The sequence below is a fragment of the Lissotriton helveticus genome, chromosome 2_1, assembly GCF_964261635.1.
Source record: "Lissotriton helveticus chromosome 2_1, aLisHel1.1, whole genome shotgun sequence".
In the NCBI taxonomy this organism is placed as follows: domain Eukaryota; kingdom Metazoa; phylum Chordata; class Amphibia; order Caudata; family Salamandridae; genus Lissotriton; species Lissotriton helveticus.
Window position 1 is genome coordinate 592,677,345 of NC_136059.1, and position 12,566 is coordinate 592,689,910.

The 12,566-nt window shown below is 46.3% G+C and overlaps 1 protein-coding gene across 1 annotated transcript in view; it reads left to right on the forward strand.

Annotated features, from left to right (window-relative positions):
* Positions 1 to 12,566, forward strand: part of MRPS27 (mitochondrial ribosomal protein S27) — a 331,096-nt gene that overhangs the window by 66,199 nt on the left and 252,331 nt on the right. The window lies entirely within an intron of this gene.

The following is a 12,566-nucleotide window of genomic DNA, read 5'->3' on the forward strand; positions in this document are numbered from 1 at the left end:
TGTTAGTGATACTGCAAATTAATTCTGCTCCAGGATTAGGAATGCGGAAGCCTAGGGCAGACTCCGCAGACATAAGTATTTGGGGCAGGTAAGTTCTCTTAATTCTTGTGCAAGCAGAGACAGGAAAGCCTGCCACAGCTCCTGGAATGTTGAGCCCTGCCTGGACACCGCAAGTGTGATCTTTTCCATTCCGAAAATGTGCCATAACCTTTGGAGCCAGCCCGTGTGTGTGAGAATCTGTGGTGTCCCCCAGTGGGTATGTTCAGCATGGCTTCACCCAGGGCCATTCCAATCAAACGCCCTCTTCTTGACTTCAGGGGGTATGTGAGTGGGTTTGGGACCCCTAGGAGTACCTATACAGGGAATCTAGGTAGTTAGGTATCTAGGTGCACATCAATTTCATCTATTATTTGGGTCCAGTAATGCTGTAGGAGTTGGCATTCCCATAGGACATGCACTAGCATTCCCTGACCCCTGCCAACACTCTGCACTCTGTGTGGGGTTAACCTTGTGTATTCGCATTGGGGAATAATACCATTAAGTGAATACCTTTTGTTAATGTTTCTGTCAGGGCTGTGTTACTGGATGTGTGTTTGGCTCTATAATATATTCCTTCTCATTCTTTGTCGCTCAGTGTCCTCCCTTCGTCCTTTTCTCACCTTACTCATCCCGCATTGTAAGTGTGTTAATTTCGCTTGTTCAGCAGGGCATATAGCTCTGAAATTATCTTCTTGTCTAAGGACTTTGATAGGAGCCATTTTTCATATTGGGTAAGGTATCTTTGCGCCTTGAGCCTATTTTGTGGCTGTGATGCCCAGTGATGGAGTTGTAGGTATCGTAGACTCTCTGTTTCCGGAATTCCAAAGTCTGCTTTAACTCATAGGAAGGAGAGTATCCCTTCCTTATCAAAGAGATTACCTATTGTGCGGCATTCTGAGCCATGTCACTGCATGAATCTGGCCTCGCCCATCCCGGACTCAAGCTCCGGGTTGTCAAAAAGTGGGGTCAAGGGGGATAGAAAGGTAGTCAAATTATGTCTAGTGTTGGTCTGATCCCATGCCACCATTGTTGACTGCTTTATGGGGGACAAATATAAGTTCTGTGGCCGGTGTGGTTTCTTGAGGAAGGGTACCTTCAGTAGTGATGCACCGCCACTGCCCTATCCTGGAATAGGCAGTGCTTCTCAGATTCAGCCCTGTTCCACTCTACGAGGTATCTCATTTGCGCTGCTTGACAATATAATTGGAGATTGGGAATCCCCAGCCCTCCCTCGTTTGGTGGGAAGAAGCTAATGGCTTTTTTCATTCGTAGTTTCCGACTTTGCCAAATGAACAGTAGAATCTCAGTCTGCAACTTATGGATCATGCAGGAGGGTAGCTGCAGGGGGAGAGTCTGGAATAAATAGAGGATCCTAGGAAGAACCATCCTTTTAATAGCAGTTACTCTGCCCAGCCACGAGATCGGATCATCTTTCCACCTTTGGATGTCAGTGCGGATTTGCCTATGGAGATTACGGTAGTTGATGGCAGCCGTGGCCTGTGTGTGGTTGATGCTGATTGTACCCCCAGGTAGGGAATAGTGCTTTGCGGCAGCTGAATAGGGTGTTAGTTCTGAAATCGTTCCACCGTTTGAGGTTGGGATGGAGAGGTTGAGTGCCACGGATTTCCCTACATTTACTTTGAACCCCGATGCCCTGCCAAAACGGTCCAATTCCTCGAGAAAAGCATCTAGGGAAGACTCCGGGTTGTCAAGCGTTACCAGGACGTCATCTGCATAAAGACTTATGGTGTGTTTGTCCCCTCCAAATGGCACGCCAGAGACACGTGGGTGAGTTTGAATTCTCTGCGCTAGTGGTTCTCTATATAACGCGAATAACGGAGGCGAAAGAGGACACCTTTGCCTTGTGCCTCTGCCTATCTGAAATGGAGCAGATGTAGGTCTACCTGTTGTGGTTGGAAGGCGATAACAGTTTAATATCTGGGTCCTCATCCTCACCCCCATAGCAGAGTGGATCAGTACCTGCTCAAGGTAGGGCAAATGCACCCTGTCAAAGCCTTGTCGGCATCTATGGTCAGGAGCATATACTTGCCTGATGCTCTGGACTCTTTCTCGATAATGTGGGGAACCTGTTTTGTATTGTCGCTTGTCTGTCTCTGGGGGATGAAGCCTGCCTGGTCTGGGTCCACCAGGGCAGGCATGTAGGTGCTCAGCCTATGGGCTAGTATTCCGGTAAATAGTTTCAGGCCCACATTCAAGAGTGAGATAGGTCGGAACGAGCTACGGTATGATTTGTCCTTCCCCGGCTTGGGGATGATTATAATTGCTGCCTCTAGCATCGAGGTTGGGATCGCACCCTGCTCCGCAAATCTGTTAAACAGTCGATTCAGGAGTGGCACCGCTACTGGGCAAAACATTTTATAGAAGGCTGACGTGAAGCCATCTGGACCTGAGGATTTTGCTGGTTTTAACCGGGAGATTGCCACAATGACCTCGTCAATACGGATTTCTCCATCTAGGTGTTCGGATTGCTCTGGGGTCAGGGCGGCGGGTTGCACGTTTAGCAAGTATTGTTTGATCTCGGCACTGTCTAGCGTTTGGCCCGAGTATAGCTGCACATAGAAATCATGAAAGCCCCCCACTATTTTAGTGTCCTCCGAAACTAGGGCCTCTTCCTGGACGTGTATCGCCTCAATCTCCTGACTCTGCCGACATTCGCGTAGTTTGTGTGCTGAGAGGCGGCCACATCTGTCTCCCCCCCACGTAAAAGGTGTGGCCTGACCGAACGGCAGCGTACTCAGCCCGGTTTAAGTCGATCGCCGCTAATTGGGATCAAAGCGCCGAAAGTTGGCGCCATATTCTGAGGGCCCCCGTCCTCTGATGGATGAGCCCTAGTTCCCTTATTCGCTGAGAGAGGCCCTCTCTTTTATCTTTCCGAGTGCATTATCCTCAGCAGATATCGCAATAAATTCACCCCCGACTACGGTTTTAAGCGCCTCTCACAGGGTTGCCATGCATGTCTCTGATGTCATTGTGCAAAAGATAGTCCTCTATAGCTCACTAAATTTGTGTCACTACTGCAGGGCATTGTAAAAGCGTGTCTCTCTTACGCCACTGTCTAAAGGGGCGCTTTATTGGTGGGAATGAGAGTGTGATCGCCACCCCTGCATGATCTGAGAGTGTTGCTGTGAGAATTTCTGTGTCCACTGCAAGTGAATGAATGTCTTTGGTGCCAAGAAGATAGTCTAGCCTGGCGTATGTTTTGTGAGCATTAGAAAAAAAAGAGCATTCCCTGGCCTGGGGATGGGATGCCTTCCGGAGATCTATCAGGCCCAACTCCCTCAACCAGGTCTGGCCTTCAGCGGACAGAGCGCCTGTTTCGCCATATCGTAGGGCTGACCTATCTAGGGTGTTGTTGAGATCCCCCTCCCAATACTATTTTACGTTCATCAGTAGCCATTGCCTCTGACAGTGCCACATAGAGGAATTTCTCTTGTCCCTCTTTCAGTTTCATACATCGAGCCTATGATCAAAGCGTAGCCCCCCAGCATGGATTTATAAGCAAGGAGTCTCCCCTTGATATTGGCCTCTTTTTGCATCACTTTGCCTCTAAAAGTTCTGGACACTAAAATAGCCACCCCCTCAGTTTTGGTAGAGCATGAAGAGAACAATTGGGTGGGGAACACACAGCCTATGAGCCTGTGGCAGTCTCTGACTAGGAGATGTGTTTCCTGGAGGAGACAGATGTCTGCCTTCGTGCTTTCTAGATATGATATTATTGCTTTGCACTTTATTAGGTTAATGAGTCCCTTCAGATTGAGGGTGAGAATTCTAAGATAAGTGGATTGCATTCTTTTGAGTAGTCGGTATGTCTGTGAAATAAATCCCTGGATTCAATTGCCCCGTCTGTTTTCTACCTCTGCACAGGATAATCCCCTGGGCTCTCATGGTGTGCATCTGGGTGTGATTGTGTGGTAAATGAAGGACCCCAACAATAACACTTACTAACCCCAATAGAAAAATAAACCAGATTAACTAATAAAAAGTTCAAGTACAGCCCTTCAGCCTTGCGCCAGGAAGTGAGATTGGGGTCTATAGTGTGGCCAATCTTCGGACGCCTTCCCCACCCGCCGCCCGCCTTCAGGCTCTCTGTGGGACCACAGCCCACTTGGTAAGCTCATACATCCTCCATTTTTGCCAATGCCGCAGGAGTAGACTCCAGTACTTCCTGTGTGCCTTTCGCTATTTCCTCCTGACTTAGTTTTCTCGGGGTATGTTGGCGTCTTTGTCACGGCCATCTTGTCTGTTGCTCCTTCTGTGCTGGTACGAGGCTCCTCTACTACAGGACTCCACATGCAGTTCTAGTCCCAGTAATCGGCAGATCTCGGATAGGGTGTACGGCTGTTGGAGTTTAGCACCCCAGTGGACGATAAGTCTGAAGGGGTGGCCCCAAGAGTAAGCGATATCCTACTCGCTTAGGTGTGTGGTAACCGGGTAGAATTATCTTTGTTTCTGTAACGTAAGTGAGGCAAGGTCCTGATACAAAGTAGAGGTTTGGTCTCTGAATGTTACAGGATGCATTGTCTCTGCTTTGCCCAGTATTTCCTCTTTGATTTAGAAGTTATGTACACAAGTGTAAATGTCCACTGGGGGGGCTCTGTCAGAGCGAGGGGGGCATACTCTGTGTGCTCTGCCCAGCTTGAGCTCTGTACCAGGAGGGTTGCAAAGTTTATGATTAAAGAGGTCCCTTACAAAGCCAAAGATGTCTCCTCCCTCCGCTTTTGTCACCACTCCTCGTATCCGAACATTGTTTCTTCGGAACCGATTCTCAAGATCTTCTAGATAGGCTTGCCAGTCGATATGCTGGTCCCGGAGTCGGAGCACTTCTTGCTGCAATGTCTCCATCTCTGTGTCCTGGCCTTCTCCTTTATCTTCCAGTGCTGCAACTCGTTCCCCGAGGGCATCCACATCCCTTCTGGTCTCCTTGTTTCTTGAGTGAGATCTTTCTTGACAGTCTGCAAGTCCTCTTGGAGCGTTGTGAACAGTGACTCTAGGAATGCGCGGGTCACTGGCTCATCCGCGACCAGTGCCGGAAGGCCGCGTTAGCATATGCTTGAGGATGTCCTTCTTCACTCTACTGGTGGGCATGATCGGGCTCCGTGTCATATGTCTACGCCAGCTGTCTCTTCAGTCACTAGGTTAATCTTGCAGAGCCCCCTCTTCTCTCTCGTGCTATGTTTATCTGAGTGTGCTAGGGTTTGTTGTCGGAGCTCAGCTGGTACCTCCGGCTATTTCTCACTCTGGTACAATGAGGTGTTTCTCCATGCACTGGATATTTGAGTCCCGGTTTTGGTACTGCCCCTACCCTCCGGGATGTTGCTTCTGAGCCGCAGGCGGGGTTCTGCTTCATCTTGTAGGTATAGTATAGGGTGGGGAGGCCCAGGCTGTCCCTTTCGCAGCTGGCGGGTGTGAAAAACCACACGTGGACCTACTGTTGGATGTGTTCGTGAGGTCCGGTCGGGTCCCAGGCTCCCCAGCAGACCTCTGTTGTTTGTCAACCATTAGCCGCACTGAGGACCCTCAGAGCCGCTTTCTCCTGCGGCTGCGCGGGCAACTTCACCCTGTGGGCCCCTCTGTCCATCTGATCCAAGGGCGGCTACCGGAGACGGCTGCCGTTCACCGCGTTAGGTCAGAGGGCTCTGTGGCTTCCCCTCTGGGTATGTGGGCATATGTCCTCCAGGATGCTGTTAACTGATAAGTATGCTGGGTTTATTCCGGGAGTGGATCTCGTGCTGCTCTTTTCCTGTGTGACCTCAACTTTTGGACCTTTCTTACTTTAAGACCCAGCGTGGTGTGTAGCGCAACATTCTCTCTCCCTCGTCTACCCCCACCTTCGCCGTGCCTGTCCGCTCAGGAGTCCTCCCATGCCCCAAGGGGCCGCTCGACAGACGCGCTCCTCACCTCAGGGCAGGCATAGGCCCGCAGCCACAGCGACGCTCTCCTGCACTGGGGTATACATGGGGATGTTCTCAGTGTTTGTGTTAGATCGAGTGGTCTGGAGCATCCGTTGGTGGCCACCAATCTGGCCTCTTCCTTATCTGACGGCGCCGAGTCTCGCAGCCGCCAGCCCTCGCAGGCTGCTCCGCTGCCCCACCTGGGCCCTCGCAGAGGAACCAACCGTCTCCTCCGTCTTGGGTACCCCAGGGCAGGGGTTCCGCTCTAGCCTTCTTGGTCTGGAGTATCTGGTGAGCACGCAGCTCACGCCTGGCGGGGACCGAACGACACCCAGGCTCCAGCAACAGCCTTGTCAATACCCGCCTCCGTCGCTGCTCGCCGCCCGCTGCCCTTCGAGTTGTGGCTGCCATCTTTCTCAGGCTGCTTCATCAATTCCCCCGGTACCGGGCCCTTGCAGAGGAATAGGCCAGCTCCGCTCTCACAGGGACACCCAGTGCGAAGGTTACGGGTCTTTAGCCTCCGCTTTAGCGTATGGATTCAGTTTGGATGGGGCTCTCAGGCTGGTGGCTGCCAGGAGCGACGGAGCAGAGCGACCTACCTCGCCGCCATCTTGGCCATGCCCATCGTTTTTTTTGTCTTTAAAAACATATCACATAATAATTGCAGACTTGGATTGCAAAGTATATATAGAAAGCAGTCTGGTCTGACTGAGAAAAGGGCAACCAACCATCCAGTCCAAAATAAAGAAATGAAACAGACTTTTAGTGCTCCTTTTGTACTCTTAAGCTCTTGCAGTGCTCTTTCACAATTTGTTGGCCATCTTTTCGTTCTTCGTTGTCTGCTCCTGATAATGCGGCTTTTCTCTCTATTCTTGCATTTGCAATTGTTCTGCCCAAGGAGCATTTTGGTCTCACCTTGGAATTGTTTTTCTTTTACTTTATGAAAAATTATTCCAAGATGGCCCAGGGGTGGTGGAGTGGAGTGGGGGTTGTGACAGCCATCTGGGAAAGAAAGCATTGGCAAAGCCAATAGGTCTGCACTCCGATATCTCAGGCACGACCTATTACCTTTGCCAATATTTGTTTTACTTTTAAGAATTCTAGACACTGGAGCACACCAAGCTTTATATCCTATGGAACTTGTAATACAGTGGACGGGATATTTGTCAGGTTTGTGACTGAGTATCCCATCCACCGAGCTCGTAATCAGGCCCTTCGATTTGCCACGAGAACACATGCTTGAAATTAGCATCTGTTTCCAAATGTAAAGCTTACAAATGGACATGCACGTAAATAAAAACCTACAGGGGCAAAAAGCAAAGTTTAGGCATTAGCTGCAGGTGTACCAGGAAATATGGTTAGGCAGATAAAATCAATAAGAAACAAGTGATTCTTGTGAGAACACAGTCCCCAATTAGTAAAGTTCTATATGTGAAAGAATATTAATAATTATTTACACAAACATGTATACATCTCACAATATAAATTATACAGTATATTCATATTGCCATTATTAAATGCTGCAATATTTTTAGCCACATTATACATCTGAATATACATACACATGCTATACAATTCATGTTCGGTATAATACAGCCCAATCTAAACGTATGTAATAATCAAGAATGGAATACAAACAAACTACATTGCCAACGGTAAGTTGCTCATACATAATATACAGCTACGTATATTTTATCTTATAAGTTACTTTGGTACGATTATTTTCAGTCTGTTAGATATACATGTAGTTCTCAATTCTAATTGAGGCATTTATTCACAGATCTCAATCTCAACATCCAACCTATCCACAGCTTGCATTGGGCCATTGGTCTATTACCCCTCTAGGATGAGGTTTCATGCAGGCAACACCACAAAAACAAATTCTTCAACTTTCACTAATGTTATTTTTCATGTTCTAATGAGTTGCAAGGGGATGGTTATTAGCTCAATTTCTGCTGCCCTAACATGCTCTTGTATTCTTTCTTTCAAAAAGCGTATGGTGCTACCCACATGTATTAGATTGCATTGACAGATAATACAGTAAACTATATAATTGGTATTGCAGTTTAGGGATTGTTTCAAATAGTATTTTTTGCTACTATTATTTTGAAAACAGGTAGTTTTGCCTAATGCATATTGGTATATGTTGCAAAATCCAGATTTATACAAACCAAGTGTGGTGATACTGTCAACCAGGTAGGTGTTATATTTGTTGTCTGTGATTGTAACATGCTATGACAAAGCATGCTACGTAAGGTTGTGCCTCTGCTATGCGTAACTGAGGCTTTTGTGGTAAGATCGCTGAAAGGGTATTATCTAGAGTAAGTCATGCTAATGTCTATGTAGTATTCCATTTATAAGTGCACTGTGACAACTATATGGTGTTATGAATGATAGATGTTTCTCTTGATTGTTACGTTTGGGTCTGCTCATGAGTAATGCACCCTGCTTTTTCTTAATAATTCTCTGTTGTGCCATATATAGCACCTTCTTTGGTATTCTCTTGTCAAAAACCTTTCTTCCAGTTTCATCAGTTCCAGGTCAAAAATGTTAGCCCCCATAGGGAATGGAGTGGATCGGCGAGATAGAATGTGTACTAGTGCATGTAATATAGAATTACATGCCGTACGTTTTCTATGTTTTTTGATGCAATTGTGTTCCCTTCCACACCCATAAAACACATTTTATTTATAGGGTTAATAAAATATTGAAGGTGCTAACATTAAGATAGTGAATAAAGTCTAGAAAGAAGTCCTTACTTTTGTCCAAATTAAAATATCCTCATCAATGAATCTTTCCCAGTGTAGGAGGATATGCTCTGTCATGTCAAAGCGACCATGGGTCCATATGTGCGACTTTTAAAACCAGCTGACGTGTATATATATAGGTTGGTAAAAAGAGAAAATGTGGAACCCATTGCCACCCTCTAGGATTGAAGAAACCACTGGCCATTATGTTAAAATGCACTGTTCTTTAAAATAATGGAGACCGTGTCCACAAGCATGTTAGTGTGTTCTAATAGTGTTGCATCCCTCCACAATAGGAATTGCTGTAGTGCTATTAGACCCTTGTGTTAGAGAGCAGACATCTAAGGTTACAAAATGTCAGTTCCTCTGACCAGATGGTGTCAAAGCGACCATGGGTCCAAATGTGTGACTTTTAAAACCAGCTGACGTATATATATATATAGGTTGGTAAAAAAGAGAAAATGTGGAACCCATTGCTACCCTCCAGGATTGAAGAAACCACTGTCCATTATGTTAAAATGCACTGTTCTTTAAAATAATGGAGACCGTGTCCACAAGCATGTTAGTGTGTTCTAATAGTGTTGCATCCCTCCACAATAGGAATTGCTGTAGTGCTATTAGACCCTTGTGTTAGAGAGCAGACATCTAAGGTTACAAAATGTCAGTTCCTCTGACCAGATGGTGTCAAAGCGACCATGGGTCCAAATGTGTGACTTTTAAAACCAGCTGACGTATATATATAGGTTGGTAAAAAAGAGAAAATGTGGAACCCATTGCTACCCTCCAGGATTGAAGAAACCACTGTCCATTATGTTAAAATGCACTGTTCTTTAAAATAATGGAGACCGTGTCCACTAGCATGTTCGTGTGTTCTAATAGTGTTGCATCCCTCCACAATAGGAATTGCTGTAGTGCTATTAGACCCTTGTGTTAGAGAGCAGACATCTAAGGTTACAAAATGTCAGTTCCTCTGACCAGATGATGTCAACCAGTTTGTTAAAAAAAAAAAAATCATTAGTGCCCTGTATATATGTTCGAAGGGTTTGTACCAAAGGTTCCAAATATATATGCATTCCATTGGCGTCATAGTTGGTCTTTCTGGGGGGGAAATAACCCAGGCTTGTGTACTTTTTGCAAAATGTATTTGCATGGGGAATTAAGATACTGATTTAACAAGTATTTAAATTCCAAACACATGATAAGGCAGAAATCCCGCCGTGTCCTGGTTTTTGTTCTATGATTTAGTTCACCTCTGACAAGGGGTTATGACGCAATTTGATGTAAGTCTGATTGCCAGCACTTGTAGAAGTGTTTCCTGAATGTAGTCTATCTTGTTCCTTACCACTATGTTACCCCCTTTGTCTGCTTCCTTACTGATAATACCGGGAACCTGTACAAGATCCCCAACTGCCGCCTTTTCCTGTATAGTAAGGTTATGCTGAGGATGCTTTGGTTTAGAAAACATCCCTTCCTCTAACCTGCAGAGGTCTCTAATCACTGCTCGCCCAGATCTGCAGGGAACTGGACCAATATTAAGAGAGTAACACGGGATCCGTAGTAATGAGTGAACGTGAAGTACACATGGCCGTTACAGAAAGTAACATAACTTCGACTGCTGCGGGCTGCCTTTTCGTTGTATTTTTGAACTCTGAGCTGTATACCGGCACGCGCTGCGGGGAGGACAAGTCAGATTGCGGCACGGCTCAGCATGCAGGAGCTGCAGTTCTCCTCCCTGTCGCAGCTCCCTGCTGGCATTGAATCCGCACTCCTGTTTTAAATGAAGCTTACAACTGCGGCTAAGGCAGTCTCTGGAACCAGCTAAAATAATGATGGCAAATTGTTTAATCATCAGCTTACTTTTCTGCCTCCGAAAGTCATTCTTAGATTTCAGTTGTGGCTCTCCAATGTTAAAAGTCAAGTGTTCAAATTAAAGAGGGAGAAGGAAACTCCTAACTTTTGGTATTATTTGATAATAAGTAAACTCAGTAATGCAGGCGTATGGTATCCCCAACACTTAAATACTGATTGGAACGTCACCGACTTCAGTGATCTCTTCTGTTTGTAACACAACATCAAACTGATGATTGCATGCGGAGACCACAAGTTCAATTCCGAGCCTTATGAAAGAACCGCTCTCTACTTTATCACCGCCAGGTGGCAGCACGGCCCTTAATCACATCAGTTGGAGCATTGCATAGATCTATGGCTTCTGGGAAAGGATGCTTAAAAACGCAATGTAATGATTTGAATGTACATTGTAATACTTTACTTCTGTGCTTTTTAATTTCAATGTATTTTGTGAAACCATTGATAGAAGTATCTTTGTGTCCCCCACGGACAAGGTAGGCTCTAAAATGTATATAAAGTTAGAGATCAACAGTGAGGTGCCTGATGGTTTTGTGCTTTTTGGAGCACCTGTCTTTTGGTCACTGGTCTCGGATTTTGAGGATAATTAGTAGAAAGAGTTAGTAGTAGGGCTAGGGCGGTCTGTGACCAAGTTTTCTGAAAGAGAATGGACTTATGTTCTTTTCTGAATGATGCATAGATTTATTGCACTTTTGAAGAGGTTTTTGAGACAAATTCAATGTTGTGTATTGTAGTTTTCAGTTCTAGTGGAAACGTCTGTCCGCAGATTCCTCACCTTTAGAACATCCCTAGGCAGCAGACCACATCTGGAAGATTTTTCAGCATAGAATTTGTGCTGCAGTAGGTCTCGCTGTGCAGCTCCACTTTGACTATACTCTGCCTTATAAGTGACATCTGGAGCCACATATCGGTACAATCCAAGTGCGCCGAGGACATTTACTTTCTTTCTTAGCCTTCTTACATTCATCCAGAGCTAGCTCCTACTTTTTCTTTTCAATTGACAAGCTCTTTTCTCTTTAAAGTTTATTTCCAGTGCTGAAGGGAATATGTTTTCTCCTAAAACTACGGGGTTTAAGTCATGTAGGGACTGTTGCAAACAAATGTCTGTAACCACATCCCAACGAGATGTTTGTTTGGGTTCAATCCACAATTTCAAGTCTTGCGGGGAGTGTGCCTGATGAATCTTAACCACGCGATCTGCAACCACGAATCCAAGCTGTACAAAGCTGGGCACCTCAGGAAATCATGCAATGTCGACTCATGCTCACAGTCAAGGACACTGACTCGTTCCCCGCTCTCCGGTAAGTCCAATTAAAAAATGAAGCACAAGAAGTCCAAGTGGGCCTTGTCCCAGCCTCCCACTTATCATTTGAGTCATGAGGATGCCAAGGTGCCCCCTTGTCTTGTGCTCTGTCCCCTACTGAGGAGTCGATTCCGTAGCATATTCCAATATACCCTGAATTCCCAGGTCCGTCAGCGATGCCACAACAGGTTTAAGCTTTTAGGAGGCCATGCTCCACATCTTTGGCACTCTGCTGGTCTCCTTTGGTGCGCCTTCAGACCCCACAAAACTGTAGAATCCTCCAGTCAGCCGATGGTTCACCCTCTGTGCCGTCTTGAACCTGCCTCGGGTTCAGCTCCGGTTTCGGAGCCAACTCCATGCCCGTCCTACTTCAAACTGAATCTATCTCTACCTTGGTCGAAGCCACATGCTGTCACCGTCCTGACGCACCCAGCCCCAATTCAATCTTACTCTGATAAGACCATGCCTTTTCCCAGGAGCTGGCCCCCAGTGCTCCTCCAACTCAGTGTATCATGCTCTGATGAGAGCCAACAAACATTTGGTGATGATGGTGATAGAGGGGACGACTTTTCCCCACAATATGATTATTGCAATTTATATATGGACCTACTAGTGACCAGTGGGCCGGGCACTTCCTCTGACATGGTGTTTGGTTCTCCCGCTTGCTCATCTATAGAAGAGTCCGCCTCATTCACCGTG